The 14,100-nt window shown below is 54.2% G+C and overlaps 1 protein-coding gene across 1 annotated transcript in view; it reads right to left on the bottom strand.

Annotated features, from left to right (window-relative positions):
* The window catches only part of Prr5 (proline rich 5), a 40,278-nt gene extending 27,433 nt beyond the window's left edge, over positions 1 to 12,845 (bottom strand). Inside the window, exon 1 of the mRNA XM_038341605.2 lies at positions 12,805 to 12,845. The gene's annotated coding sequence lies outside the window, so the exon portion shown is untranslated. The remainder of the gene's footprint in view (positions 1 to 12,804) is intronic.
* Positions 12,846 to 14,100: the final 1,255 nt, after the last annotated feature.

Raw genomic sequence — 14,100 nt, 5'->3', positions numbered from 1 at the left:
CCAGTTGAAGAGGGGTCCCTGCCAGGGGTGGGAAGGACAAGAGACAGGGCAGAGAGGCAGGACTTGAACACACTGTCCCACCTAGTGCTCCAAAGGCTGTGCTGCTCTCTGGAGGTGAGGGGATCCCATGTCCCAAGAGAGAAATGGAGGCTTTGAGACACATGTGGTGGCTGAAGAGGCATGGCTGAAGCCAGAGTCTGGCCTGGTGAGCAGAAGGGACACAGCCCCAGCTCATTCATGGTTACCTTCCTCCCCCAAATGCACCCCCACTAGGCTCTCCTCCTGAGAGTCCCTAGAGGGAGCACTTGCCCCGTTGGCAAGGCCTGGCAGTTCCCCAAAGCTGACTGGTACCATGTCTTTAGCAGCCATGGCAGAGTTGGCTCCTAACCCCGGGGTCCCACATACCCAGGAGAGGACCAGTAGGTAGCTAAAGAGCATCCTGGCTCCGCCTCTCTGGCCTGTGCTCCCGGGGCCATGTCTCATTCTTTCCTTGGTGTGCAGAAGATGGTGAAACAGGAAAATCACAAGTTGTATGTCATACCAGGAGCTTGGAAACTCCTGTTAGAGAGGAACAATGGGAAGGAGCAGTGAGCCAGGGCTGCAGAAGTTCAGGAACCTGTCACCACAGGGTAAGACGAAGCTAGGCTCTTGGAGGCCCTTCTCCCTGCACCCCAAAGCCAGCTGACTAGTCAGCGTTTGAGACAGGACAGGCGTCCACTGGGCTTGTGAGAAGCAACAGACAGTGCTACCTGCCTCCTCACTCCATGCTACCTTCCCTCAGGTCCTCCTGAAACCTCACCTGGCTGGTCCTGGTCCTCTGTCCTAAATATGTCTTCCCTCCTGTGTTTCTGGCTGCTGTGGGATTCTGACCAGCAGAGATCCCTTGTATGTGACACCAGCACCATATCCATGTGACCCCAAGACACCCTCTGCCTCTAATCCTCAGGGAAGGTTTTGGACATCAGTTTCCAAAGGTTCTTTGGGGAGGGTGGTTTTGAACCCTGGTTCTGATTCATCCCTTAGCACCCCGAAGGAAGTGATGTTCCCCATGGAGCTGAATCTGGAAGTGGCAGAAAGTTAAGGTTTGATTCCCTTAGGGAGATCTGCTCCAGCCCTGCCAAACGCATCGCAACCTTAGTCTTGGACATGGCGACCCTGCTTCATCTGGGTGCTTGACTATGGGGCTTGTCCCCACTCCGTGGACGAAGGCCCCACGCCAGCAGTGGAGACCGGCAGGGTGCCAGCTTGCCTTCCTGCTCTGTGCTCTCCTCAAGGCACCTTCTTGCCAGTAGCTTTTTCTTAGAAGAATTCTTGGAAAGAATGAATGTGACTTAGGAATCAGCTCCTGCTGGCGCTACCGGCGAGGAGCGCAGACACAATACGCAGGCGCAGGCGTGGTAGGAGCTCTGAATGGAGAGTCCGTTTCCTCTCTGACTGTCTGAACCTTGTACCCAGCCCTGCCAGGTAGGAAGAGCTGCTCCCTGTCAGGGATCCAGATCCAACGTGGGCGATAGGAACAGGGAGAACCAACCCTTGGCCGGTGTCCCTCACTTCCTGGTTGTAGCGCAAAGAGTCAACCCGGGGTTGTCTGGATGCCACCCGGGCCTCCCCGGGGGAGGGTGCTGCTTTACAGGGTGGTGTTCCCCAAGCCACCCACTCCTGGACTTCTACACCCAAGAAATGATTATCTGAGAAAAGCTTCTCTGATTAGAGATCCCTGAGTTGGGGGAGAGGTCATGTCACATGGTGGGGAGAGGCGGAGACAAACCCAGCAGTCAAAACTTGGGTCCTTCAAAATCTCTGTAAAGGAGTAAAACCCTGGAGGGTGGGATTCCCTAGTGGACCTGGGCACCAAGGTCAGGAAAAGCAGTGATATTTACCCAGGTACCTGCCACACCCAGCCCCGGCCAATGAAGCCCAGCTGAGGTTCCAAATCCTGAGGTCACCACAGGGTCACAAGCTGGTGAGAGGCGGGCCTCGGACTGATGCTGGAGTTCCTGTTGCCCGTTCTGTCCCCAACTTCCCTAATATCAGGCAGTGAGACCAGAACTCATTTGAGGACAAGCTGGATCCACCACTGATACCTAAGCAATGTGGCTGGAACTCTAGGGGTCCCGGCTCTCTGCTGCCCCCCAGAGCTTTTATAGGGACCAGCAGCCTCTGGCCTCAGGACCTCCTCGGCCACCTGCTTGGATCCCTGGCCCCGCCCAGATGGGCCCCTGCCCTGCCTGCCTAATCCTGAGATCAGGTCCCATGCCTTCTTAGAAAACTCCAAATTCCAAAGCCTGGCATTCCGGACCCTAGGCAGACAGGGTCCAGTATGCATTCTTTGGGTCCTGTTTCCTCCCCTGAACCCTGCAGTCCCTGTTCTCCATTCCCACTGGGTTCTCAGAATCCTGCCTAGCATTGCCCAGGCTCTGCCCTGGAAAGCAATTAAACATACACAGAATTGAGCAGTGGTCTCTCTTTGGCCCCACCTCTCATTGACTATGTTTTGGGGGGTTTTGTTTGTTTCTTTTTGCGACAGTAATCATTAATGTCAGGGACATATCCTTGCAACGGGCACCTGAGAGCTACTTTTGCTGAAAAGCACACCGGCCTTCTCTGTCCACCAAGGCCATGGAAGGAAGAACAGCATCCCTCGTTTCTGTTCATCTTTCTCCTTCGCTCAGGGTCACTTGCTCACATCTCTGCATAGATGTGCCAGTCACTCATGGGTTGCCTAAAAGCTGTACCCTTTCCCTTAGAAATCTTGCTTCAAGGCTAAAAGCACAAACAAAGGCAGATATAGTTAACTTTTATGATGTCCTGTTCCAGACCTTGAAAGTTACCCACAGGTCTCCAATCGCTGCCCTAAACCTGCAGTCACCTTGAATCCCAATATTGAGAGACAACCATCGTTATGACAAGGTACAGAAGCACCCCAAGCAATGGCAAATCCAGAGCTTCAAGCGACAGGACACCCCCAAAGGAGAGCCTCTTCTAGAGTGGCCAGGAGTGAATGTCTTACGGGAATCAGATCATTTCCCACATAACAGGAATAACTTGGGACCACCTTGCAGAACAGAAGCTAGACAGGGGTCATCCAGGCTACACTGAGACCAGGACTGCTTATTTATGTGTTTAAATCGTTTGCAGGAGAGCTAGAGCGATGGCTCAGCCGTGAAGAGCACTTGTTGCTCTTGTAGGAGACAGTTCAATTCCCAGCACCTACATGGTGAGGACGCATAACAGCCTGTAAGTCTAGGGGATCTGACACCCTCTACTGGGCTCTGTGAGCATCTGCATACAATGCTCATACACACTCAAATAAAAAGTAAAGTAAAATCTTTAAAAAATGAAACATGATCTCGCACTGTAGCGCAGGCTAGGCTGGAATTCACTATGTAGCCTTGGCTAGCAGAACTCAAACTATGAGTGCTTCTCTTGCCTCAGAAAGTATCATATGCACGGGTCACGAGGTCTGGCATTTTTAATCCTGTGACTCCACGCTTCCGGTTCTGCTCAGTCCAGCTAGGCCTCACTGAAGAATTCTGGGATTCTGAGATGGAAAGGACTCAGCCTAGGGTCAGTGTGGTTGTGACTGAGTCTTGTCCTTAGCTCATCAGAGTACTTTTTTTTTTTTTTGAGACAGGGTTTCTCTGTAGCTTTGGAGACTGTCCTGGAACTCGTTCTGTAGATCAGGTTAGCCTCAAACTCACAGGGACCCACCTGCCTCTGCCTCCCGACAGGGCATTTTTTGTATGTTTGTTTGCTTTTTGAGACAGGGTTTCTCTGTGTAGTCTTGGCTGTATTGAAACTCACTCTGTAGACCAGGCTGGCTTTGAACTCAGAGAGATCATCTGCCTCTGCCTTCTAAGTGCTGGGATTAAAGGCGTGTGCCATGACCACCTGGCCAAAACACTTCTTAATTTAAACATTTTTTATTACACTTATTTATTTACCGTGTGTGTGTGCACACTCATACACCTTGACACATGTGTAGAAGTCAGAGGCTAGCTTGTGGGGATACATTCGCTGTTTCCACCATGTGGATTCCAGGAATCGAACTAAGGTCACCACTTTTACGCACAGAATCATTATGTTGGCCCTATATCTTGGATTTTTATGGAGTGGGGTGTCACGGATTTGAGCACTGCAAAGAAATCAGTGCAATTTGATTTTGACGTCATTATCGCAGCTGGTCTGCCCACTTCCACCACCTCTGGCTCCAGCTTGCCCAACCGCCAGGCTCTGTTTTGGCAGAAGCCCTCTGACTCCTTGACCCAATTCAGCCTTCTTTTCAGGCCTCCCCCCCCCCTTTGGCTTTTTGAAGATCTTGGGCTGGGTGCCCCTGGGGCCAGGGCTCCTGTGTGCTGAGAAGGGAAGTAAATGGCCAGGGTCCACTCTGAACTACTGCAGAGCAGGGCTTCCTCATGCTAGGCCCCTTCTCCTCTGCCTCTCATCTCTCCTCTTGCTCACTGGTCACATGATCCCTCTCCACTTCCCTCCCTCCATGGGATAAGCTCTGCTCCCTGTCCCCAGACATCTTAGCCAGCACCACCTGTTCCTGCTCCTCTGACAAAATGTTCCAGAAAAGTACCTATGCCCAGCCCCCACAGTGCTCCTTGAGGGTAGAACCCCCTATAATAGTCCCTCTGAGGGTGGAGCCCCACAGTGCTCCCTCTGAGGATGGAGTCCCACAATGCTCCCTCTGAGAGAGGAGTCCTCACAGTGCTCCCTCTGAGAGAGGAGTCCTCACAGTGCTCCCTCTGAGAGAGGAGTCCCCATGGTGTTCCATGAGGCACAGTCCTCATTTCCCCACTCCGAGTACATTTCGCCGAGGTACACTCACTTGGGTATATCTGCCATCTAACAGATGCTGTGACAGCCCTGTAGTGCCTCTCTTCCTCACCCTACTGGAGTACTGAGGATGGATAAGTCAACAGGCCGACAGGAGGAGCCAGGCTCCAGCTCAGAGGATAAGCTCAAGATGGGCAGTGATAACTCAGCGGGGCTCCTATCCTGCACAGTGCTAGATCAGGTTAATTCTGAGGCCCAGAGCTGCCAAGTGAAAAAAAGCCTAACACCATCTGTACCAGATGGGGTTGCTCAGTAGCCATAGCAAAGTGGCCTGTGCTGGCCTCTGCCCTGACCCACTCCTCACAGTGTAGGTGTTTATGGGCGGAGGGCGGATGATTACACACCTTGAGATAGGCTGCCACCTACTGGCCAACCACCTGTATAGCCATTACACGCAAGGCACAGCTCAGTGCGTTCCAAAGCAGTCCAGGGGTCCTCCCCTCCAGGCTCGATTGCTGAAGCAGGCTAGCTAAATCAGGCCCTCACCTCCCCAGAGCTGAGCAGAGCCTGCTGGTTTCTTCACGAAGGGAAAGAGCATCCCACACCTACTGTGCCTGTGTTCTGCAAAGCACAGGGCTCCTGGGGGCCTAAGTGGAGGGGAGCTGGCCCTCGGTTGTGCAGCTCTCATCGAGTAGACATCTGGAAGTGACAGGCACAGGTCCCTTATGTGGATGCTGGGATAAATGCCCAGTTCTGCGGGTGGGGCTGCTGCTCTAGGAATTCATCTGCAGGGCCACCTTGGCAAGCCACTAGGCTTTGTCAGACCATCAGTCACCCCCTCCCATCAGATTGGCTGGTGGTTAGTTTCCTCCATTAGCTTATCTACCTAGCTTTTCCCATAGGCTGTGTCTGGTGAGCCTTTCCTGACACACTCCCTTGCCGGCCTCAGCCATCAGAGTGTGGTCAGTTGTCTCGTCAGGTTATGTCCCCGAATGTCCTTGTGGCCACTGAATTCAGGACTTTCAAATACATCCAAAGTCACTGAAGGACCTCTAGGATATTTTTCAAAAGCAGAAGATAGAAAAGAAAGGAACCACTAGAGAAAGCTTTGCCCCCACTGGGGCATTTCCTTGTCGTACTTTTCCACGCCAGGCTGTGCATATGTCTCAGTCACCACTAGGGGTGTGACAGGCCCAGCCTGCCCGTCCCCTGCTTGCTACTTAGAGTAGACAACACTGGGCCTGCCCATTGGACTTGGGGCAAGGTATCTTCTGCCCCAGGCCCCACCTGCCTTCCCAGGCCCAAATGCCCTTATTCTCAACCCACTACCAGCTTCCACCCTTGAAAACCAGGCTAACAGAGGCCATTTGCTGGGGCCTGTACAGACAGGCAGGGGTTCATTCTGCTCCACGATGCCTTCATTGGACACCTGCCACCCGCATTCCCTGTCTTCACCTAACAGACACTCTAGGAAACCCACACGGAGCTACTAGGGCCAGGAGCTTTCACGCAGACCCCCTTGTGACACGGGAGGGCTGTAGCAATCGCCTCTCATAGCCAGGAGAAGGACCCCATGGCTGGCATGGGAGGACACTGGGTCACATGACTGGGCAGGGGGAGGTGGACAGCCAGGAGGGCCCCCTGGAGCAGGACAGCTTCCTGCAGAAGCTTGAAGACATGGTGTCCTTCTGGAGGAGGAACAGAAAGAAGCCGCAGCAGCAGCAGAGGGAGAGCTACAAAGGGCAGCTGAGGAGGCAGGAATGGGGTTAGCAGGCACCACAGGGAGCCAGGGGCGTGATGGCCTGGCCAGAGCTGGGGAGTGGTGCTGGCTTGGCAGCCCACAGGGTCCCCACCAGTGGCTGGTGTGGCCAGCTCCCTGTCTCACCCCAAGATGCTGTAGCAGCAGCTCCAGGGACCACAGACTTTCCCTGGGGAGCTTGACAACCTCGGAGACATTTCCATCCAGCCCAGCAAATTCTATCCTCAAGCCTCTGGTCTACTGCTTGGCAAGTTTATCTCAGGCCTTGCCAGGGCCTTTCTGGAAAGTGGAACCTTTCCAAAGGCCCACTGAGGACTATCCGGTCTCGGGGATATGAGGACATGAAGGAGATCCAGATGTATCCCCAAGTCACTGATCTGAGACTGAGCCTCGGAGAGGCAGGGCAACCTACCCAAGGTCACACAGCCCAGTGTGCACACATGACACAAGCTAGCCGGCTAGCCCGGATGGGCAGACGGTTTTATGAATGGGTGAACAGAAGACTTGGCAGCCTGGGTACGCTCACACTCCTCACACCAGAGGGAAGGCACCATCTGCCGCTGTTTCTGTCGTTGCTGATCCCAAAGTAAAGTCCCAATACTGTCACATCAGGGTGGACACAGACACTGGTCCTTATCGGAGTCCGACTCCTCAGAAACAGACTTGGGGTCAGACAGAAAATGCCAAGTCTCTGGCCACCAGGTCCTGAAAGATCCGACCCACCTGACCTCCACACGGCCTCATCCTACAGAGGCTAAGGACCTACCTTGCTCAGGAGTCAGAGGCTGCAGGGTGGGCTAGGGATGGGATGCCCGTAGCCTGTCTGCTCGTGACCTTGGCTGAGGCCTGCACAGTCCAGAGAGGCCCGAAGTTGGGTCAGCATTTTCACTGTGCTGGGTGCCCTGGTCATGGGGCTACCCAATGGCTTACATATTATGAAGAATCCATGTGGCCAGAGGACAGCGAGCAGGAGGGCTGGGCAGAGGGATCCTGGGCTGTGACTCAGCGGAACTTGGGGAGGCTGCAGGCAGCTTGGGTGGGAGCTGCCCATGGCAGTCTGTGCAGGGAAACCCAGCTGCCTGCTTCCTGATAAATATTTTATCATGCTTATGGAAGAGGTCCCAGGCGGGCGACTACAGCCGTAGAGCCCATACTACACCCCTTCCTGTCCAGGCCTGAAGTCATGAGAGAGGCGGGTGCCAGGACGTGCAGCTGGACAGCTCCTTTCATTCCTGATCCAAGGTGACGTCAGGGCATCTTAGTACAGCTCAGCATACAACCCCACCACTCCACCACCCGGCTGCACCCTGCTGATGCTAGGTCTAGCCATGCCCCTCACATAAAGCCTCCTTCTTCACTCTACCTAGAATACCAGCTAGACCCTGCCCTTCTGACCTGCTGGCTCCGTGCTAGCCACCTCCTTCAGGAAGCCTTCCTGGATGTCCCTTCCTGTCATGTCATCCTGGGAAGGCCTATCTTGGCACCTGGCTCTACAGTGGGGTTAGTGTTCCCCACTCGTGGGGGACAAGATGAGGTTGCGGAATGCAGTGACTCTTGGACCTTTGTCCACACGGAGGTTCATACAAGCTGGGAAACCACAGAACATCAACTCAGGTGGGCTCAGAAAGTACGACCTGGCCCCCTCTTGCGGGGTTAACCACTTTTGTACAGAGAAAGGCTAATACAACAACCCAGCCATGGCAACCACAGTGAGAGTAGCCACCATGCAATCCTTTGCAGCTTGCCAGACACCTCCCACCACACCCCATCAAAGGCTCACTCCTTCCAAGGCCACCGAGATACAGTGTTCTAGGTCTCATTTTGACAGATACAGAGGACTGTCACATCTCTGTGCCCTGAGAATCCTGCAAAGGGCTATCTGCAGAAGAGGATGTGCACAGTGCAAGGTGTTGCACGGCTAAGAACTCACGCGTGGTAGGAACCGGGCATTGTCTAGAAACAGTGAAGAAGTTGGAGTGACATCCTATGAAAAAGCAGGACACATATTCATGTGCCACCTGGTGACATATTTAGGCTGGGGACTGTAGACACAACCTCACGATAGAATCTATTGGGAAAAAAATGCCAAAAATGAAAACAGAAGCTGGGCATGGTGGTACTCATCCTTAACCCCAGCACACGTGAGTCTGAGGCAGGGGAACTGCCGAGATGTTGAGGTCAGCTTGGGCTATCTAACGAGTTCCAGGCCAGCCTGGGTTACAGAGTAAGACCCCGTTTTGAGCCCAAACTCTAACTCTCAGAATAATGGCATAGGTCTGAGGGTATGGGTGCAAATGAGGCTGGAGTCTCCTTCCAGGCCATGTCCAGGTGGGCTGGTGTCATGGGGGACACAGGACTGGCCCACCTGAGGGGCTTCTTCCTCTCAGTCCCAGCGCTGGCTGAAGAGGAGCAGGATGGACACAGCTATGAACGGTAAGTGGGGGCGTGTCCCCTCTCTACAGGGGCCTTGCAGCCCCTCCCATGAAGCAAGATCAAAGCTATGCTCTGTCTTCTCCTGGCACAGTATAGACTATGCACCAGGGGCTATGACCACCACAATCCAAGTCCTAGACTAACAGTCAGAGGAGCGTGAGCTCCCTCACATCTGGAAAAATCAAGCAGAAGCCATATCCCCCGACCATGAAGTAGCCATGACAGATGGCTTTCAGTTCATCTGAGTCAGACTGTCTTACAGCTGTGTGACCTGGGACCTGGGTAATGACCTCACTGCCTCACCTTCATCTGGACAGTGGGGTCACCACAGTGCAACCTCACAGGGCCTGCAGAGGGCAACACTGAGGCAGTTCTGTGTGCCTGTGATTTTCCTTGCTAGAGCATGCCTAAGGCAGAGTGGCTATGCTGGCTCCCAGCGTTGTAGGCTGCCCATCACACTCTCTGCAGCTACACGGAGGAGAAAGCTTGTTTTATAGACGAGACAACTAAAGCACAGGCAGTAACTCCTCAGACTCAAAGAGGGTGTCCAGCATAGAGCCAGGTCTAGAACTCGGATCTAGAGTTGAGGAGAGCTGTCTTCTAGGCTGAGTGTTCTCTTGTGTCTTCTTCCTGGACTGTCGCCTGGATGCAGGTTCATTCATTCTGCTTGACAAAATGCTTTTATAATTTAATGATGGCCTCAATCTAGTAGGCAAACTTTGAGAACCTTTTAGAAAAATGCATGTGATTCATGCGGGGATCCAAGGAGCCCACAAGGTGGCCCCTGATGGCAAGGCTTCATGTCCTTATCTTTAAGCATATCAGTATGGCAAGTGTCAGGTGGCTGGCTACAGAGATCTGGGTTCTCCTTGTTGGCCCTGGGCCTCAGTTTGCCCATCTGCTAACTGGGCAGAGTCACAACAACCTCATGGACTGTTGGGAGAGACTAGATCCTGACAGTCGGGTCTGAGCCTCCACTTAGTCCCCAAACCCTCTTGTCCAGCCCTCACTCTGCAGGAGAGGACCACCGCTCACGGAGGGGTGGGGGAGTGGGGGAGGGTGAGGTCAGGCAGTTTCCTGGGGCAGGTGACTCCATCCCCCTTTGCCCCTTTGGAGATAAGGTCAGGGTCTCTTTTCTTTTTTCTTTTTTTTTTTGGTTTTTCGAGACAGGGTTTCTCTGTAGCTTTTTTAGAGCCTGTCCTGGAACTAGCTCTTGTAGACCAGGCTGGCCTCGAACTCACAGAGATCCGCCTGCCTCTGCCTCCCGAGTGCTGGGATTAAAGGCGTGCGCCACCACCGCCCGGCAAGGTCAGGGTCTCAAACTCGCTACGGAGCTGAAGACGACCTTAGAGTTCTGATCATTCTGCCCCCACCCCCACCTCCTAGTGCTGGGGTAACAGGTATACACCATCATGCCTGATTTCTGTGGTGCGGGGTATCGAACCCAGGGCCTTGTCAATGCTATGCAAGCACTCTACTAACTGAGCCCCAGCCCTAGCCGAGGTGCTGTCTCTTAGAAAGTCCCGCATCCAGATCCAGTTTTGAGACACGAAAGAGGAATGCGGTTAATAGAGAGGAGCATCACGTTGTCATTACGGAGCCACCTCCTCATTCCAGACAAACTTCAACTTCCCATCTCCCGCCTCTGAATGGGGAGTGATGGTCCCTGTGGCCACCCTGAGCTTCCAGGCAGGATTCCCTGACCCTGATGCATAACCCAAGGGACTAGGGTTAGTCTCCTCTGAATCTCCAGCTCTGCATCCTCTTGTCATGTGTGCCTTGCTCCTCCCTCTGTAGGTCTCAGCCCCATTCCCCATCCCTCCAGCCACCTGCGGGGTTGGGGAAGGTCTTTGAGAACCGATCACTTTCCTAATGGAGGTCTCAAGGGTATTCTAGAATGTGGGACATCTAGAGGGGGCCTGGGGTTGACTCTCTGACTGGGTGGGGTGTTGTCTAGGTGGCTCTACTGTCACCCCTTGGGCTCTGCTTTACTCAAAGTGGCTGGCATCACACTGAGCTCCTGCTCTGTCTCCCCAGGCATTTCCGGCCAGGCCAGCCCTGGCCTTTCAAGCTATCCATTAGAAACAAAAGCCATTCGCCAGCTAGCATCTGCACAAACACTTTCCCTGCTGCTGAGGAAATGCAACTGTCCCTAGTACCCTCCATTAACACAGTTATCCCGAAAACAAGCACCACCCACCCGGTGGCTGGTACCTCCACCTTCTGGGCACATCAGTGGATCCTCCCGAGGGATCCAGTGTGGGTAGAAACACGCCTTGTTTTCAGATAGAGATACTGAGGATCAGAGAAGCAAAGTGACTTGCCTAGAGCCGCACACTCACTCGGCAGTGGGCCTCAGAGTTTGTTCAGTTTCACCTGGTTTCATAGCAGGTGCTGCACAATTCAACAAAGACAGTGGATACTAGAACTAGCAGCGGGAGCACTCAGGAGGTCATAACCCCTGACTAGGGGACTTAAGTTCACAGAAGAGCAATGACCGGCTCAGGGACACAACCGAACCTTGGCCACTAACAGGGACCCTTCTTGAGACTGAGCCATTGTCCACCAGCCTTCTCTCAACGAGGCTCACACCTCAATGTGCACCTGACCAGGGTTGAGGTGACTGTGTGGTAAACGCATATTCCTAGGACTCCAGCAATATCCTAGGATAACCCAGGAGCTTGCAGTCTGTGAATCAAGCATCCTCAGAGAGTACCAGGGATGGCCAGAGACTTGAATGGAAGAGCCCCTAGGCTATCCTAGGAGGGCCACAGGGAGATGCTGGCCTCTCTGGATGCAGTCCAGGGAACAGGCCCAGGCCTTTGGGATCCTGGACAAAGAGGCAGGTGCAGGTTCCCTCTCAGCCAAGCATATCTCTAATTACCTAACTTCGAGATCAAGCTACAGTCTCCACAGTCCTCCTACCCATGCCAGACGGTGATCTGGACGCTCAGGGGGCAGGATGGAGTCGGTTTCCTGGGGTTTGCAGGCCAGAGACTCTCCCACAGCCCTGCGCTTCTTGTTCACCCTGGCTCTGGCAAGGAAAATCTTGGAAAGCATTAGGGCCTGCTCATATGAGATAGCATGTAGGAATCATGTGATTTGGTCATTGGCTCGGACCTTAGCCAGGCTGATCAGCCAGGTGTCCCTACCTGCTGTCAACGGTCAGTGAGGGTGACAGACCCCCTAAGGGCTCCCACCTTGGGGCCTCTGTATGGGATTATCTACTGCCCTTGTCCAGCTCCCTGCCAGGAGGTGGCTGGAGGCCCAGGCCAGAGACCAGAGGATGTGTGTGTGTGTGTGGGGGGGGGGTCACAACCTGTGCCAGGAATAGCTTGGAAACAAGAGTCCCCCTCCCTCGACCATCTTTGTTTGCTCTATTAAGGGGGGCAATGGCGAGGAAGAGGCAGGCTGCGATAGGGAGGAGACACGCTCGGATGGAGGGAGGCTGACAGGATAGCTAGGCGCCTCTGGGCACAGGGCTGTACCGACCCCAACGGGACCCACCCACACAGATGGAGAGAAACTCAAGATACCGAGAGAAGGGGGCGGGGCGGGGGCCTCTGAGAGACGAACCAGGAAGGTCCCAGGAGGTTAACGGGGAGGCTGTACTCCTCCGGGGGCCGCTTCTGCCTAGAGATCGCCGCCACCCCTATCCCACCTTCGGGCGCTCGGCGGGACTCTCGCACACACGCACACATGCACTCGCGGCTCCGCCCCGGCCTCGGTTTCTGCCACTGAGCATGCCGCCCCCTCCGCTGAACCCGGGACCCTCCCTCCCTTCCGGGACCTTCCTTCCCTCCCCGCCTCGAGAACCGACCGCCGCTCACCTGGGTCCCCGAGCCGCCGCCGCCGCAGCCACCACCGCGCAGAGCCAGGACAGGCTTGGGGGGCGGTGGGGGAGGAACTGCAGAGACCACGCCCACCAGAGACCACGCCCGCGGATCCCGCGCCCCTGAGAGGCCCCGCCCAGCCGGCGAAGGCTCTGTCTCTAGCTAGAAGAATTGGGGCGATTGAGGGGCTGCGGCACGCCCATCATCCGGGCAGCGCGGGCTCCTCCCTGTATACCACTGCGTGCATTGCGCGAGCTGTGTTCCATCCCCCCGGTAGGGGGCTTCCCGGGTCACCCTTGGGCCAGAACCCCCTAGAACCCATCCATTGATGGTACTTAAATGCCCTCGGAGAGCTCCCAGCTGTGAGGAAAAAAAAATGTGACAGTCCTTGTCCCGAGTAACAGGGATATTTGCAAATATCCCGACTAAGGTTTTTTAAAGCTTGTAGCGATCTGGGCAACACCAGTATCCTCTTGATTAGAAGAAAACCACGGATTGCCCTGTCTACCGCGGACCCAGCACAGTTCCTGGAGGGTCACGGCTCTGTGCCATTCCCATTTTGCAGCTCAACAATTGTTCTTGTGGGAATACCCAACACTCCACACCATTCCATGCCTTAACACGTTTCACCCTTTTGTCTCAGGTAATTTTTTTTTATTTACCCCCACTCTCTTTGTGATGTGGTGGTAGGAGATGAAGAGGTCATTCCAGGATCAGGAATTCCAAGGCCAGAAAACTTATCCAGGGTCCTGGCTTCCTAGTGCAAGACTCAGTGCAGACTGTCCCTGGTTATTGTATTTTCATGTGTAGATATGGTTGAAAGTTCTAGAATGCAGTTGTGCCCATCTGTGTCCTTCCTCACAACATATTTCCTCTCCCATTTGCTCATTTGGAATGAAATCACCTAGACGTAGAAGTTAGTGTCCTCTGGTATGGTATAGGTGAGGTACCAGCTCTCTTGGTGACCACACCCTAGGAGAGTTTGACCCAGATAAACCCTGAGTAGACTCAGGGGTCCACACAGCCCAGGAGTAAGGGAAGCTTCTGAAGGGCAGAGGAAGGTTCACCTGGCAGAGGGCAGGCTGGAGCAAACCCTGGAGCCTAAGTGTTTATGAGGTATTTAGCCTGAGTAGGCTGTATTTAAAGGGGTTCTGAGGTGGGGTTGAGGTCCCTGAGGAGCTATGGAGACATGGGAGCAAAGGTTATGGTGATGCTGAACCTTAAGGCCATCCAGTGGCCCTCTAGGAGTGACACCACACACATTCACCACCTCTTCTTCAAATTAAACGTTGT

Source organism: Arvicola amphibius, chromosome 9 (genome assembly GCF_903992535.2).
Source record: "Arvicola amphibius chromosome 9, mArvAmp1.2, whole genome shotgun sequence".
Taxonomy (NCBI): Eukaryota; Metazoa; Chordata; class Mammalia; order Rodentia; family Cricetidae; genus Arvicola; species Arvicola amphibius.
The sequence above is the reverse complement of the archived record's forward strand: the minus strand, read 5'-3'. Positions and strand labels throughout refer to the sequence as shown.